The following is a 14,260-nucleotide window of genomic DNA, read 5'->3' on the forward strand; positions in this document are numbered from 1 at the left end:
ACATTACAAAAGTAATGACCCATTCATTTGATGAAAACAGATATAAAAATTCTTAGTATAATGCTTGTAAATAGAATTCAGTAATGACTGAGGGAATTTGTATATTATAACCAAGTGGGCTACTTCCTTAAAAGCAAGGCTGGTTCAAAATACATATAATCAATCAATATTGTATGTCACACAAATAGATACAAACGTTGAAATGGCATAAATACTTCAACATGCTTTCATGAAAAAAAGTTCTGTAGTTTTTTAGGAATAGATGATATGTGCCTAAAAAATAAAGGCTATATAGAAAAAGCATACAGACAAATTTATATTAAATGAGAACAAGCAGAGAGCATTTCCTCTAAACAGAAACAAGACAAAGATATACATTTTCTCCTCCCCTATTTGATATAATGCTTATATGCTTATCTATCACAATTAGGCAAGAAAAGACAAAAAATGGATCAGAATGTGAAGGGAATAAGTCAAATTATCCCAATTTGCAGGTGACATGATGCTTTACTTAAAAGGCCCTGATGTGTCTGATAGAAAAATTTTGAACCTAATAAATAGCATGAAGTTTCAGGATTCAAGTCCTAGTGCACAAACCCATGTAACATAAAGTGCCAAGACAACATGTCCTTTCCACTCCTGTGTTACTTATTCCATGGTAATGAACATCAATGATAATGACATGGGTGATTTTCCAGACAAAGAATTCAAAATAATATTGTATTTATGCTTACAGAACTCAAAGAAGATATGAATATTCCTCAAAACAAAAACATCATCATCCAAAACAACAACATCACAAAGAGCTGAATGATATGAGGAAGAAATCCAACCTATAAAAAAGGAAAATAATTGTTAAAGAAAACAAACTCAATTGATGGTGGAAATGAAAATAATAATAATTTAAAAAACAAAGAGACACTCAGTGGAATGTCTCACCAATATAATGAATCATGGCAAAAGAATGAGAGTCAGGACTGGAACATATTGTAAAGGTAAGGAGTTGTTTAGTAAAGGACAATGACAAAAATTTAAATGTGTATGAAGAGAACATGAGAATGCTTTGGACACCATGAAGAGTCCTAACCAAGCTTTTGATAATGGGCAGAAGGCATGCAGAAGAATACCATAAAAACATCATAGAGAATAATGTCAATAAAAACATAGAAAATTCCCCAAAATAAAGAAAGATATGCCCATCTAGGTATCTGGAGGGGACTAGAGAGCAACAAGGGGATTGCAGAACAATTAGAAACAGGAAAGAAGTTCCCCATGGTGTAATATAGTTAATTGATAAAAACCCAGAATAAGGAAATGGTATTGAAAGTTACAAGAGTGGTCAAATATTTATAAAGGCAGGTCCAACAAAATAACACCTGAATGTTCAACAGAAACTTTTGAAGTCAGATAAATCTGGAAAGATATAATCCACGTTCTTAAAGAAACAATTGTTAACCCAGACATTTTTATATATAGGAAAATTATATGTAAAAATTGAAGGAAAATGAAAACTTTTCACAATAAAATGTTTCCAGAAACTTATGATCAGTAATTCATAAGTTTTAGCTCCAAAGAATAATGAATAATGGGATATATAGCCTGTAGAGAATTAACACACTCAGGTACTCACAGTCACAGGCTATGAGTAAACAATTCCATAATAGATAATCCAGAGTCCCAAGAAAACTACCCAAATAATACATGAAAGGACTTATACATCTTCGAAAAATAACTCTTGGTATTGATGGCGTTAATATCATAATAAAAAGATTCAGAGTAGACGACTGGGTTAGAAAAAGGAACCATTCTTGTTGCTGCATTGAGAAACAGATCTCTCCTTCAAAGCACGCACCACCTTAGGTTAAAGTTTGGAAAAAGATACTCGAAGCAAGTGAAACTAAGAAGCAAACATGCATAGCTACTGAGTCAATCCAAAACTATTTAGAAGAGATAAAAGAGATTGCTTCATATTCTTGAAGCAAAGAGTCCAACAAAATAATACTATCTATATATCTCTTTATATAGATATAGATATAGCAAATTAAAGACATACTGCTATTAATACAAGGATGCTATGCAGTGACAGTGAGTGAATTTAAACTCTTGGTGACCCACAGTTCATCTGGACAAAGACTAAACAGAGAAAATTTGATGTTTAATGTCATGTGGATTACATGAGTCTCACAGATATCTACAAACATTCCTCTCTAGCATGACCCGTCTACTCATTGTAGGTAACACTCAGAATGATGAGCCTTGGAACAGTGTCTCCATGAGGAAAGATTTTCAGGTCCTAGTTTTCTTTTTTTTTTCCTTTTATTCTTCTCTCACCACAGTGAGAATAAATTCCAGGAGGAAAATAATGTACTGGAATGAAAACAGACATCCCAATTAGCTCTCAATAACAGACATTTCTTCCCACAAGCAACCACACATTTGAGGTCTCCTGGGTCAGCGGAAGGGATTCAAAGAACTGCATGACTCCCACTTAGGAGGAAGCTTTTCACCAGGCTGGTTGCAACCCTCCTAACCTTTCTCAGACATTCAGAACTCCACCAAAAGTGCTCACTACTCCATCAGTGTAGTAAGGAAACAGTCGTATAGCTTGTTGTATATGTGGGACTCCTGGCAAAAGGAGCAGAATCTGTCTCTGGTGCTTTGACTGGCTCCTGGGAAAGCATTCCTCATGCTGGAGTATCCTGCCCAGCCTGAATACAGGAGGAGGTGTTTGGTCTTATGGCAGTTTGATATGCCAGGCTTTGCTGATGCCTATGCGCAGCCTCCCCCTTTCGTGGCAAATACAGAGCAGGAGTGGATTGAGGGTGGCAGAAGGAAGGTGAAAAGAGGGAGTGAGAGAGGAGGAGGGAGGGGAGGCAGTCTGGATGTAAAATTAATTAATTTATTAAGAATAAATAAAAAATAAAATTAAAATAGGCTTACATAGACAAAAATGATTGGATTCAGAGATGTCAAAGACACAGCCAAAAGTTATAAAAGGCCCTCAGTGGGCCTGGCTGCCTCTAAGAACAGAGAAAGTGTGTGTGGGGGGGTCATGTGCTGTACACTGATGTCTCCTCCTAGTGTCTCTCACTGTAATACATATCTGCCACCTGAGCTGTCAGAGATATAAATCACAGGAATAGATGGACCTGCGGTAGAGATGAGGCTGAACATTGGTGACTTTTGTTCTGTTACTCCACAAAAATTTTATTCTCCAGACAGTGCATTCCATTTTACTGGAGCTTGAAAAATCCAATGTGTATGGGTCAAAGCTCATGATAGAATAGCTAGAGACAGCTCAGGTGACAGATATGTATTACAGTGTGGCTAGACTCTGAGGGATTTACTAGGCCAAGTCCAGATGCATGTAGTCCCTGACAGTCACCACACTGACAACTTATCAAGGACCCATGGGTGACAGACAGAACCGCTGACCTTGGGAAGCTGAAACAGAAAAAAAAAAAAAACAGACAGTAGTATCTTCTAGACCACAGCTGTCCCCCAGGAGCCTCAGCCCTGTGTGAGCAGAAACTTGTGCACTCCCCTCCCCTGAGGATGCATTTTCTCCCCTGGAGATTAGAAGAATGTTTGAGTTTTGAGAACCCTGTGCTTACAAGCAGAGATGCCAGAGCTCAGGTTGCACTGGGTCTTCCATGAGAAATTTCCATAGAAATTTCTTCTTAATCTCACATAGAGTGCAAGTCTGTGATGGGATATCATTTGCCCTATGATAGATACAATACCTTGTTTAGTAAGAGATAATGCTACTGATAACCAGATAACCAAATGAAAGATTGAAAAGAAGATAATTCTGACACCACATAATAAGATTACATTATTGTTTAAAAGCACACAAGAGATTTAAATTTCTTAGTTCTTCCTTGAATCTCTAACAGGTAGTAGATCACATATACTTTTAGGAAATACTATGATTTACAAAGCACCTGTGGGTGATGACCCAGTTAGCCCTTAAAGACTTGGTATCAGAGAGGAATGGGTTATTAATTTTTTTTCTTGGCAGGAAGGAAAATACAATCTGTGATTTGAAAGAAAATATTCTGTAGCCTATCTTGTCTCAGGGATTCCCTTTTCAGTGATTCTGACATTTAGGACCATCTCTGGAAATGTTTTTCACATGGATATGAGGTATCTTGACATTTCAAAATGACTTTTCCAGCAGGTATCAGACAAGTCCTTGAACCAAAGTCTCACAGCCACTTGGCAGATACCTTCTTAGTACATTAGAGAATACAATTCAATTCAGTGAGTGGTTCTGCTGTGTTCTAGTCAATCTCTGCTTTCTAGTTGGAGAAGAGAGGGAGGTGATTTATAAAGTTATTGGTATTTTAGACAGTATTTTAAAGTCAACATAGATTTGTGTAATATTTAACATAGAATTGGCCTAGGGGATTCATGCCTGCCACAATGTGTTTCCCACATGATTACATACATATTAAGCACATGATATTCATATTTGTCACATGGAGGGAATGTCTGCTAGAGGAACATGCAAAAATACATGTTCTGAGCTAAAGAGATTTCCCACTGACATCAAACCCTTGAGATTATCAAACACCGGAGAATTTATTCAAAGCCAAGTTATCTATAGAAATATGTGACCAAAAATGGACTGTGAAAGGTAATGCTGTATCAGTGTAAAGGATGGAGACTGTAGGACAAGATCCTGGGACTGGGAAGGAAGCAAATGCTGGGGCTCTAGAATAACGTATGATCTCAGAACCTACCTCAATCGACATGTGCATACACTGAAACACTGTCTGAGTTCTGTTGAAAATGATTTAATAACTTCTTTAACTAACTTTCAGGAATTATACCTTTAGTGTGAAAAGGGCCAAGGAAAAACGCCCTGTCTCTGACTTGATCCTAAATTATGTGCTCTTCCATGCTTCTCACTACTGAATGTGTGTTTTCATATATGTTCTGATAAACATTCACTTAAAACACAAAATACAGCTTTGAATAAATCTTATAAAATGAATATCAAGAGATGCTGAATAAATCATACAGATATTGATTGATAAACAATAATGTTTGTGTTACTCTTTATTATGTGAGTCTGTTGGAGTCAGTAACAAGGAATCGTCTTTGTAAAATTGTGTTAAAGTTTTCTTTAAATATCCCTCAATCCTTTCCCATGGGGTGCTTTCTGTGTTGTTTAATTAATATAGTGTTGTTTCTCTTCCTGTACATAGTTCAGTTTGATTCTACTTCACCTTCCAGAACAAGGCCTTGTTTGCATTTTCTGCTGCAGTATAATGAGTGTTGTCATGGAAATATTATACACACAAATGCATAGAGCAAAGGAAAGAGACAAAACTGGGTAGTAGAGAAAGAACTAAAGAATTAGCCATTATTTATTACATATGTGTGATATAATTCAAAGCCTTATTTTATTGTGTTTTTGACGAGAGACCCCACTCTGCCTTATTTGTTCCACTGAGGCCATTATAGTACAAAGTTGATAATTATAGAAGATTAGCAAAATTTTACAAAAGTTGAATCCAGATATGAAATTGAATAAATAGTTTTCAAGGATGTAGCTTAGTGTTGATTCATGCAAAGTGACAGGTTGTGATACCCAGTATTGAAAACAATGATATGTAAATTCTGTTCACTGTTATTTTTTTATTAAAATAACTTCTAAAAATTTGAACGTTTCTTTCTCTATTTATTGGTAGTCTGGTGTAGACTGTGCTGGATGTAGCACTCCTGTACATCAGGTCACTATTTTTAAACATTTTCAAAGCAGTAAAGGAACCATGTGTATGAGTTCCAAAAGGTGAAGAGTAAGTAATCTGGAGCCTCCAATCCAGGGTCCTGCTCTGATGTCCCTCCATCTTTCCAGTCCTGGCCCCTCCCTAGGACATGACACTCTATAATGACTGAGAGTGAGTCTCAGTATGAAGAGGCTTGAACTTGCCATTACATGAGACAAGATTGAAAGGCACTAGTTTTCCAATACAGGAATTAGAGCGCCTTTGAACTGGGTCATTTCTGTTATTGTAGCATTCCTAGGAGAGTGACAAAGATTCTAGAAGCCAACTAAACTTCCTCAAGTCAGATCTTGTATCCTTCTAGGGGAAGTTTCTAACTGCCATAGGAGATGGTCTCCTGGGCCTTGTATGTGGTTAAATGAGAGGAATAAACTCTGAGTAAGTTCAGGAAACACCCTTGCTGGCCTCTCTGCACCTGTTTCTCAGGCTCTGCATAACTAATTATATTTGGTTTTACTGCTTGCTGTCTTAAGGCAAAAATATTTAACAATGTTATTGATAATGTGATTTGATATAATTTGAAAATCATAATATACAATATCAAACTGTGTCCCTCTGTGTTTCCTTTGACAGGACATGATCTCCAATTGATGAATCTCACTCCCATGCAGGGATTGCTCTGAAATGTCTATAGATATTTTTATACTCTCTCAGCAATCCCATATAGGCCAGGAAGGTTGCCCTAGGAAACTTGTATTACTGTGGTGCATCATGGCAGGCATAAGATGGAGTTCTGTGGAGGATGGAAGCTTTATCTATTAACATATCCAGCCTGTTTCCACAGAAGTCAGCTCTATGAGTCTTGCATGGGCTCAGCCAGCTCAAATCTAACAACAACCTAACATTCATACCACTCTTGATCTTTCTGTTGATGATTCTCCAGAACTCACAGACAGGGCAACCCCTCTCTCCTTTCCATGCTGGCCCTGTGGTTTATCTTTGAACAAATGAGTTCATGGTTGTGCTGACACTTTGCAAAGATAAGAGCAGGAGGGCACTAGGCCTTGGAGGAGAAGGAATTACTGTCCCCCTACAGTTAGTGAAGGAGACGCTTTCTGAGTATCGTGTGATCTGCTGAAGATAAGAAAAAATAATGATAAAATCTGAGAATGAATTGCAGGAGAAAAATAAATGTACTGGCAAGGAAACAAACATTCCAATAAAGTCCCCATATGAGGATGCTCATGTATGTGAGAGGAGTCAGGTCATATGGGAAACAAATTGGGACTTATAGGCACAGGTTCTTGTTTATACAACTTGTTGGCTTAATCTGAGACAACAAACAAACTGTTTATACCACAGAACACCACTGTCCATGGTGTTGCTTTCTTTTTCTTTTTGTTATTATTGTTTTAATCAAAATAGTCAGATTGTATCCATGCTATATATAGCAGTATTATTTCTATTCCTGGCATTCAGCTTTTGTATAGCCAAAATGTATTTCATTCTTCTAATTAGAAAAACAAAAACAAAAACAAAAAAGCATACATAGAAATTATAGGATCCAGACATGTCAAAGTTACAAGAGAGCCAAGAATCTAAAGAAGTCCTAATTGGACCTTGCTGCCTCTAACAACAAAAGGTGTATAAATGTGTTTATCTTTTTGTGCGTGAGGGGGAAATTGGGCACCATACAATGAAGTCCATTAAATGTCAGTCAATGTCAATCTATAAATTGAGAGAAAGACTATCTAGTTTCAGGAAACAGCATAATGAGCATACAGGGTGAGAGAGAGCAAGACAGACTCCATTTTAAAGAAAAACTTCATTTCTAACAACACTAAACCAGAAGTTGAACTAAGTTCCAGTAAAACTTTAAAATAGCCTTCATAATAGCCCTAAGAGAAATAAACATCAGCTAGGACCCTAGTCAAGGTGACCCCACCAGGGTGGGTAGGCTGCTGGCCAAGAAATAGTTTTGATAAACTATTTGATAAAACATCTACTAGACCCAAATATCCTTGAACAATGTCTGCAGGCTCCAAACGTCCTTCCAGAACTGTTGTTGATGGAAATTCTCCTGGGCCCCCGCCAGTAACCCAATCTTGTAAAGCCAAGGCTTGTACCTCCCAGCTTGTGGTTTCTCCCTTTAAAACCCCTCACTCTGAAAGCTCAGGACCATCCTCCTCCACTTGCTTAGTCAAAGTGCTGGTCACCGACCAAGTCTGGGCTTGCTTTCTATTAATAAACCCCTGTGCGTTTGCATCAGATATTGGCTCTGTGGTGGTCTTGACTGCATGTCTTGAGAAATGGGCATTGCAAGGGCTCCTGATAACATGAACTAGTCTTTTACATTCCCAGTTTGGAATCCCACTGCTCTGTCCCAAAGTTAACTGAGCAGGAGCCCAAAATTTTGCCAAAGGTTTCATTCTCCACACCTTGAGGACTCCACAGCATGACATGCAGCTATATCTCTAACTCTAAAATAATAACAAATTTGATTACTACTACCAAAAGCAATTCAGGATGAGGCTTATTTATAAATAAATGTATAAAATTATATTTATGAGGAAATGTAAAGTGACTCCCCACAAATGTATGGGGACAACTTCCAATGAAGTATTCTTTGTGGTGTTAGGTCCAGCAAACTGAACTTTGAAAGGGGTTTTATTTTGCCCTGATTGTATTTTACCAGCCAAATTCATAGTATATGTATTTCCTGCTAATTCGCCAACACTTTTAGTCTCTTATATTTAATGGATATAGATATAGATATATCTAGATCGATCTATCATATATATATATATATATATATATATATATATATATATATATATATATCCTAATATGTTTCCAGAGTTTGTTATCTTTTGTTTCATTATAGAAGAGCACGTGAATTGAGGTGGTCACTGATAAAGATCTCATCCAGGTATGGTGTAGTGTAGGGGCATCATGAATCAGCATCACTTCATTCTTTAATGTGCTCTTGAAAAGTTGATAAAGATATTTAAGGACTATGAAATGAAAGACAAAGGCACACTCAGAATGATTATTTCTGAGCAAGTCTCCAGTCTAATCTTCTCTGTCATCTCAGTCCTAGGACAGCTTCCTGCTCCTCCAGGGTTTCTGACACACCCAGGATGTGGGTTGTAACACTGTGTTTCGCGCACAGTAATAGGGCAGAATCCTCAGATGTCAGGCTGCTGAGCTCCATGTAGGCTGTGCTGGAGGATTTATCTACAGTCAGTGTGGCCTTGCCCTGGAATTTCTGATTGTACTTAGTATTACCACTTCCAGAATAAATCCATCCAATCCATTCCAGGCTCTGTCCAGGTCTCTGCTTCATTAGTGAAGGTATAGCCAGAAGCCTTGCAGGACAACTTCACTGAGACCCCAGGCCTCACCAGCTCAGCCCCAGACTGCTGCAGCTGGACCTGGGAGTGGACACCTGTGGAGAGAAAGACAGAGTGGATGCCCCTCCACTCCTCATGTCATTTCTACCCTGTAGATTTTTGGCTCCACTGTGCCCCATGCTGGTCCTGAGCTCCCCTGTAGGTTGGTATGTCATGACTCATATTGAACTTACACTTTTTATACTCTTATCATTCTGATCAGAGTATAGAAAGCCATATTGCTCATAGTAAACTCATCACAGCTTCAGTCTTGCTGTGGTTGATCCATCCTGACCTGGTTAAAATTCAGTACTCACTGATCATAATCAGGAAACCCTGGCTTTGTAATTAAGTGCTGGTACTTACAAGGTTTGTATCAATTGGATTCATATTGTTGTTGAAAAATCAAATCCTAGCAGAAATATTCATTAAATATTCCTCATATATTTAATCTCTTTTCTTCACTGTACATGAAGAAGTTATTGAGAAGTTAATCCACAGATTCCTGTTGTCCTGAGTGTGGCCAACCTGCAGATTCTCTATGGTCATCATATATCATGGGTAGTCATACAATGGGGCGTGTGGATATGGATACTTACTGCTTGGTTTTTACAATATGGTTGCCTGGGCCATCTGTAGTTCGACGATGGAATAAGAGAGCATGAAGACTATAGGGACCACAGGAAACACATCTTGTCATGACACCACCTCCACTTTCAGCCAAACCTCCCCACCTACATTTTTCTGCCCTTGTATTTTTGAAGTCTCAGGTCAGTGTCAACCTTCTTTTCACACTTGGTTTGTGAACTCCTGATTTCTGATTAGTAAGCCCACACTGCTCCTGCTTTTCTTCCTTTTTCCCACCCATGAGATGGGTTTCCATCTTTCTTAGAAAGTTGGTATACTTTCTTTTTTTGAAATCTCAAAACCCCATGGGGAGTCAGCAGAACTTGGTACATTCAGTAGAAGCAGGTCCAAGAACCTCCCCCCTGCACAAAGGCTGTGCAAGGTGTCCCACCATAGGCACTGGGCTCCAAAAACCAGGCTCATGCACCAGGGACAGATCCCGATCCCACTGCCTGGGGGCCCTAAACTGTCTCACCTATCCAGCGGGCCTAGTCCATTACCACGTGGGCTCCACAGCTATTGGTCCACAGTTCATGAGTTTCCACTAGTTTGGCTGACCATCTCTGTACATGTTCCCATCATAGTCTCAATGTTCCTTGCTCATAGAATCCTTCCTTTCTCTTGACAATTGGACTCCTGGAACTTATCCTGGTGCGATCTCTTCATCTGTTTCCATCAGTCACTGGATGAAGACTCTATGATGGCAGTTAGGGCATTCACCCATCTGATTAATGGAGTAGGCCAGTTCAGGTACCCTCTTGACTATTGCCAATAGTCTAAGGTGGAGTCATCCTTGTTGATTCCTGGGAACTTTCCTAGCACCCTGTTTCTCCATATTCCCATGGTGTCTTCATTTATCATGATATCTCTTTCCTTGCTCTCCTACTCTGTCCCTGTTCCAACTACAATTTCCCATTCCCCTATGTTCTCATTCCCAATCCCTTGCCCTCCATTACCCCCCTCACCCCCAGTTTGCTCATGTACATTTCATCTCTTTCTCCTTCACTGGGTGATCCATGTGTCCCTTCTAGGGTCCTCCCTGCTTGCTAGCCTCCCTGGAACTGTGGGTTGCAGACTGGTTATCCCTTGCTTTACATCTAGTATCCACTTATGAGTGAGACATAGCATGTTTGTCCTTCTGAGTCTGGGTTACTTCACTCAGGATATTTTCTAGTTCCATCCATTTGCTTGCAAACCTCATGATGTCATTGTTTTACTCTGCTGAGTAGTACTCAATTGTGTATATGTACCACATTTTCTTTATCCATTCTTCAGTCGATGGGCATCTAGGTTGTTTCCAGGTTCTGACTATTATGAAAATTGCTGCTATGAACATAGTTGAGCATGTGTCCTTGTGTTAAGACTGAGCTTTCCTTGGGTATATGCCCAAGAGTGATATAGGTGGGTCTTGAAGAAGATTCATTCCCAGTTTTCTGAGAAACTGCCATATAGATTTCCAAAGTGGTTGTACAAGTTTGCACTCCACCAACAATGGAGGAATGTTCACTTTCAAATTGCTGTTTCACAGGGTCCACACCTACTTCTTGCTCCATCCAGTCCGTGGCTTGTAGAGGAAACAGATGCTAACAGAAGCTGCTACATAGCATACTTTCTCCTCCCTCTTCAACTCCCAAGTCCTTCCCTCCTCCCTCCCTGTTCATATACACCACATTTTTATCCTTTGAAAACAAACAGGTTTCTAATGAATAATAATGAAATAAAGGAAAAATGAAATGAAGCAGAAACTAACACATCAGAATAGGACTAAACAACAACAAAAAAAAAACCAACAACAACAAAAAACATGCAGGGAAATAGCCTAAGAAAATGCATGAGAAACAGCTGTGGATGCAGTGACCACCTGATTTACACCATCAGGATTCCTGTAGAAGCACAGAATTAGAAGCCATAAAATATGGGCAAAGGAACTGTAGGATAAAATAAGACATAAATAAATAAACAAATAAATAAGATGACAAGAAAGCCATGTGACATCTTGAGACAAGGAACTTCCAAAATATATATGAATTGGATTTCTATGCCATCTTCTGCTGGACATGCAGCCCATGCTTAAGAGTAGTTGAGTCTCTGACTGAGACTCCCTTATAGAAAACTAATATTTCATTTTCTAGTTGTTATCATTTGGGGATGGCTTCTGGGTTAGGTACGGGCCCATATATCCACTTCTCACTTCATCTCTAGGACCCCATCTGGCATAGACCCATGTGGGCCCTGTGCATGCTGCCTCAGTCCCTCTGAATTTTTATGTACAATTACCCTGATGATATATATAGGCCTTATTTCCTTGGTGCTTCTGTCACCTCTGGCTCTTACAGTGTTTTTTCCACTTCTTCAGTGTCACATGAGCCCTGAGAGGAGGGATTTGATGAAGACTTCTCATGGAGTATTCCAATGTCTCTTCACTCTCAGAATATTGTCTGGCTGTGGGTCTGTGTGTGTTCCCATATGCTGTAGGAGGAAGAGTCTCTGAAGATGGCTGAATAAGACAGTGATCTTTGACAGTAGCAGAATGCCACTGGGAGTCATTTTATTACAATCTTCTTTTTGTAGAGCAATAATACATATTCTTATCATAGATTCCTGGCCTATATAGTTTCATATTCTTGGTCACTCAAGTAGTGTAAAGTATGGGTTCTAATTTTTTGAGCGGGCCTTAGGTCAATCATATATTGTTGGTTATTCCCACAAGCTTTGTTCCACGATTGGCCTAGCATATCTTGAGTTTGAATACCATTATAAATCAAAGTAGTTGTAGTTTGTGTTGGTATTATGTTTCTCCTTTGGAATTCTCTGCTGTATTAGGTTTCCATAACACCACTCAAATGGCCCTTACTTTTAACTCTCTTTCCCCACATTCCCTCCCTCACTCTCTTTTTCCTCACCCTCCCCTTTTAATCCTCCCTTCTCCCCATCTCCCCATGCATCCACATCTATCTGTACTATTTCTTTTTCCTATAGGGGAGCTATCCTTTCCACCCCAAGCCCTGAAGACTTGAATCTCTTCCATGTGAATCCATGTTTTCTGACCATGCATAATTCAGTCTTCACAGGAGGCTGAAGAATGAGAACAGAAAGTTGATGGAGACTGTATCATGCAAAGGGGCACAACATTTCTGGTCACAAGTTCCTAAATAAATACATGGAGCCTTTCTTTACTTTTGAATGTCTGGGCTGAGTTTGGCTTGTTTCTATCAAACTTTTTTAACTTAAATTATCCCAATTCTCTTTAACTACATTTTTTCCCTCTGGATTTTTAACTTTCTTTCTTCCACATATGTTTCTTTTCTCCTTACTCCATGATTACCTGTGTGGGTGTGTGGCTGGTTCCTTGATGTCCTCCTCTCCTTCTCTTCTTTACATTCCTCACTCTCTTCCCTAAATCTCTCTTTCTATTTATTCTTTTTGCCTACCAGCCATGTCTACTTCTCTCCTGCCTAGCTATTGGCTGTTCAGCTCTTTATTAAACTACACAGGTATTTAAGGCACAGCTTACAGAGTTAAACAAAAGAATGCAGCATATCTTTGCACAATTAAACAAAGATTCCACAGCATAACTGAATGTACCACATCTTAAACTAATACTCAACAACAAGGGATCATCAAATTTTCTCTGCAACTAGAAATATTAAAACAACTGTGTGGTAGAAATATGCCTAGCCTGTATACTTGTTGGAATTACCATGAACATCTAAGAATTTTACTGAAAAGGAGTGTGGCCCTGCATGCTTCTTCAGATAGAGTAGATGACTGGCCTTACACACAACTTCATTGTGCGTTCCTCAGCTGATGGGCTTCTGGGATGATTCCGGGTCTTAGTTGCTGTGAAGAGGGCAACACAGACTACAAACTACCTGGTATCTTTGCAGTAGAGAGTCCTTAGGTGTCTGCCCAAGATGTAACAAGGTCACATTTCATTTCTATTTTTTTGATAATTTTTATTCTTTTCTGTTTTCCTTTAAAAGTGTTTTGAGATTATAATTTAATTACAACATTTCTCCCTTTTATTTCATCCATCCAAACCCTCCCATATACCCTTCCCTGCTTTCCTTTCATGTCCTTTTTTTTAAACTAATTGTTATTTGCATGCATATATGGATATGGATATACATATCATTCCTAAGTAGAGTCTGTCCGGTCCATATAATGCTACCTGTGTGTATAGTTTCAAGGCTGACCATTGGGCACTGAACCAGTTGGTGTGCAGTTCTCTGGGAAGGCTGCCTCCCATTTCTAGCCATCCTCAGTTCTCTGTATAGATCTCTATAGGGTTGAGGCCTCCTGGGTTCTCTAGATTGCCATGTCCATTGGTGTCATCCTCGTTCAGCTCATGTTTAGACAGTCAGGCTGGTGAGACATGACTAGGAGAGTCAGACCCACAGCAAACTCCCTGACCCTTGGCTCCTACAACTTTCCACCTCCTCTTCCACGTGTTCCCGGAGCCTTAGGTGCAGGAATGTTTTGTAGATGCATCCATTGGGACTAAGC

Source organism: Peromyscus leucopus, unplaced genomic scaffold (genome assembly GCF_004664715.2).
Source record: "Peromyscus leucopus breed LL Stock unplaced genomic scaffold, UCI_PerLeu_2.1 scaffold_1261, whole genome shotgun sequence".
Lineage (NCBI taxonomy): Eukaryota > Metazoa > Chordata > Mammalia > Rodentia > Cricetidae > Peromyscus > Peromyscus leucopus.